This window comes from Cariama cristata, unplaced genomic scaffold (assembly GCF_000690535.1).
Source record: "Cariama cristata isolate BGI_N322 unplaced genomic scaffold, ASM69053v1 scaffold1719, whole genome shotgun sequence".
Classification (NCBI taxonomy): Eukaryota; Metazoa; Chordata; class Aves; order Cariamiformes; family Cariamidae; genus Cariama; species Cariama cristata.
In genome coordinates this window covers 47,508-51,505 of record NW_009633823.1, presented here as the reverse complement: position 1 = coordinate 51,505, position 3,998 = coordinate 47,508, and positions in this window count along the sequence as shown.

The window sequence follows — 3,998 nt, the reverse complement described above, 5'->3', positions numbered from 1 at the left end:
TTTCAGTTGTATGCTACATAGGTGCAATAGTTTTGTGACATCTATTTTGCTTAAGTCAGTCATTTAATTTAATCTGACATGAATTAGCAAAAACTGTACTCTTTTTGTTGTGGTTTAGTATCCAGTTCCTCATTTCACAAATCATTTTTGTTTGCAGTGGCTTAACGGAGAGAAAGGGGAAATGGGGGTGATGAATTCTGCGCATCCTGCAGGAAAGCCACCGCTGTTCTCTCAGTCAGTGAATCTGCGGGGCCATCGCCACCCTGGCAGGTGGGGATTTGTCACTGTAAGGACCTGGAGCTCAGCATGTCTTGTACAGACACCGCTGGCACCTCCCTGGGAGCTCAAATGCTGGCACAAGGCGTGAACCATGCAACTTTGGGCTTTTTAATCCCCTTTATAAGTTAAAGGGAATTCATTGCAGAGGAGACCTCATATTTCCTTACAGCCATACCTTTGCCTCCAGTGGATTAAAACTATTCTATTAATACATTAGCAATTACTTTTAACAGAGGAACAAGAACATTTTCTGAGGGAAAAATCCAGGATTGGGCTTTCTCTGCCCATATGTAAGACAGACCAGAGGGTGGTTTTCCCTCCATTTAGATCAATGGCGGGAGATTGCTTTTAAGGATGGGGAAGGAAGAGGAGGGAGAGTGTGGCTGTGTATTTCCAGCACCAAAGCTGAAATGTATTGAACAGTAAAACTTCCTTACTGCTTTCACAGCTTATAAAGTATGATGAGAGAGAGAAAACACATCACCATTAAGAACTTCATCATATTTTCTTTCTTATAAGTGCTGCTCTGAAAATAAAACTGCTAGAGAACAAGGGTTTCTCAGCTCATTTTGCTGGAAGCTTTCATTGCTCTCCAGCCAGCAATTGTTGCTGGAGTACAAAAAACTGTACATGAAACTGCGCCAGAGCTTACGATTCCAGAAAGCCAAGGCCACTTAACTACAGCCAAGCCTAGGGAGACAGCACCAGCTGACTATTTGTGTCCTAACTTTGTCAAGTAAACCCTTGTCCAGGGAAATAGCACCTCAACTTCAGAAGGTCTGTCCAGAGCCCAGACTATGCTTCCAGGGCTAAAGAGTCAGATTAGCTGAGCCTGAGCCCCAGTAGGATCCTTTCCATGTTTCACAGGGGTTTACTGGTTACAGAAGGTTCTTCACAGCTCACTGTGCTTATCCTTTTAACATGGGAAACTAACACAACCATAATACAAAACCTTCAGCTGGTACAGAAAAACACACAAGCATAGTTTTCCTTGAAAAAAAAAAAAAAAAGGTTTATTGTATAATGTGAATATGAAGGACAGCCTTACCAAAAAAACCTTTGTGACTGAAGACATTCTCATATTTGCAAAAGCATATAAGAAACTATTTACATAAAGGCAGTGAAAGGGGTAAAAAATTATTGCAGTCAATTAATGCTGAATAGACCTTTATAAAAAGAGAAAGAAACAAAACAGTGCAAAAATACTGTCAAAAGTAATCAGTTCTATACACAAGATAAAACTGACAAGCATAAGCTTATGTACTGATATGAATAATACATTAGAATATAAAATAGCATGCATAGATTTTTTTCTTTTTAAAGGCTTTCAATAGCATAGAATAGTTCTGCCATTCAGCCCTAACAGGAGGGAGTTGGGGGCAGGAGGGGCATATAACTGATGTCTCATTTCTCTACAAAAATGTGTACATACAATGAGGTTGTGAGATTCAGATCCCTGGTTTGTGCTAAACTGTCATGTACAGAGTTACAGAACAAATAAAACAGGAAGCATCAAAATACTGAAGTAAAACAGGACAGTAAAATCCAGTGACATAAAAACTTAAACATGTTATTTCATTTAATGCGCCCCACACAATTATGTATGGGAATACGAGTCATCTGCACGTGTAAAGTTTTTTCCTTTGTAAAATAGCCAAAGAAAGGTACTTTACTAATGGGGAAAACATGTTTTCCATATGGAGCAATCTCAACATCTTATTAAGAGTGTTTCTAGCACTAAAGATTTGTTTTCTTTCAAAGACCGAGTAGCAGCAAGAAAATACTTTAACATACACAAAAAGCAAGTTCTTATAGACATAATGTATAATTAAGTTGTGGCACTCACCAACAGAGGACATTGTGAAGGCTAGAGGAATAACTGGGTTCTAAAGAAAAGGTAATGCTAGTCATGGAAGATGGACCCCTCAGTAGTTGTTAAACAAAGCGAGCAGGATACAAGGTTTGCCTCGGGCAGCCCCTAAAGGACTGGTGCCCAGTGTGCCAGAGGGGCTGAGCCCCCTCTTCTAGACACATTCATATTTCTTCCCTTATCAGCCCCTGTCCAAGACAGGGTGCGACCTCCAACCTGCCATGGAAGTAGTTTGTGGGAAGCCTGCCTTCCTCATTTATTCCTGGCTGCCTCATCAGGGAACACTGCCCCTGAAGTATCTGGAGCTGAGTGTGCAGAACACCGAGTCCTTATCCAGGTGATTTGTAAGAGTAAAACGATTAAGCACTAATACTTCAGCTGACCCCTGAAATGAATATAGTCTTTCCCTTGCTGTTAAATACTGCTGGGATTCTTCAAGTGAAAGCTGCTATTTTACTGCTGACTTCCAGTTCACCCTCCAAAGGCAAAGTCCTGCTGTTGTAGCACGTGGGAAGCTCTCGGTGAGGGTGCACGTAAGGCACAAGCAACATAACTTCAAAGAAACACCAGCTGAAAAATGGCTGAGAGGAACCAACAGAATTGTAGTCAAAGATACTCTAAAAACACTGACAAAATTAATTTATATACACACTGCTATTTTTGGCCTGTGCACTAAATGTTTTGTTTCACAGTCTAACACTAGTTTATCTATGGTGAAGACCTCTGTCTTCTGTTGTTTGCCTGACAGCCCAAGCAGCCAGCTGTTCCTTTCCTCAAATCAGAGTCCCTGCAAGCCAAGGCTGCATGTAGTCTTTGTATAATGTCCTCCTCGCTAAAGACTCGGATGGCAGCTGTAGTTCCCACAGCACCACATTCTACAAGAAAACCTCTCTAGAAGGCAAAGCACGAGCTGGGGTCAATTGCCTTTGGGGGTTTGGACTTGCAGCCTTTCTCTTGTTGGTGTCAAAACCCATCTCCAAACTCCCTATGACTTGGACTATATGTCAGGAGCTTTCTACCTCTTTTTGTAGAGGGGCAGTCAAATGATGTTTTCATGCAGTGCTTCCCTTTCAGGGTCAGTTCTGGTATTTGCTCCTTCAATGTGATGCATCCCTTATTTCATGCAGTGGGTGCCACCCTAGCTCTTGGGCTGTAAAGCATTCTTTTCCACAAAGACAAGCAGCAAAATTTAACTCTGACCTCTTTCAGTGATGCAGGAGAGCTGCTACAGCAGATACCAGCCATACTGATGCTTCCATTTTCTGAGCACACGCTTCACAAACTGTTAGCGAGACTGACAACAGCTAATTCTGCCACCATCTCCTCCCAGGAGTCAGGTGGGAAGTCAGCTGTTGAGGAAGTCAGCGTGGTCAGGAGCTGCTGAATTTTCCCCATAGATTTCTGTGCTATATCCAAGTACGAGATTGCCTGTCAGAGTTTATTTCAGAGTCGCTTGTGGGCTGCAAAGAAATAGCAGGTATTGGATCAAAAAAATAATGTGTTCACTTAAAATGACCATCTCTATTGAAGCACTGAGACCTACTCATTCTTTTCCAACCTATGTTTTGCCACCTGCATTTCCATCTGTTTACAAGAAAGTAATTTAAAAATACAAGCTCTTGAAATCATGCAAATATTTAATAATATTTGTAGCTGAGGCAACTGATTTAAATAAGTAGAACAGAAATGTCATTCAATATACTTTTCATAAAGGACTGCATTAGCAATAGGTTGAGTTGAGTAAGTTCTCACAGCTGTGTCTCCTGCCAGCTGAGACTACTTTACGGGAAAGGTATTTCCAATACAGCTGAGCGTTTAGGGTCCCTCTGTACCTATATAGGAGGCAGTT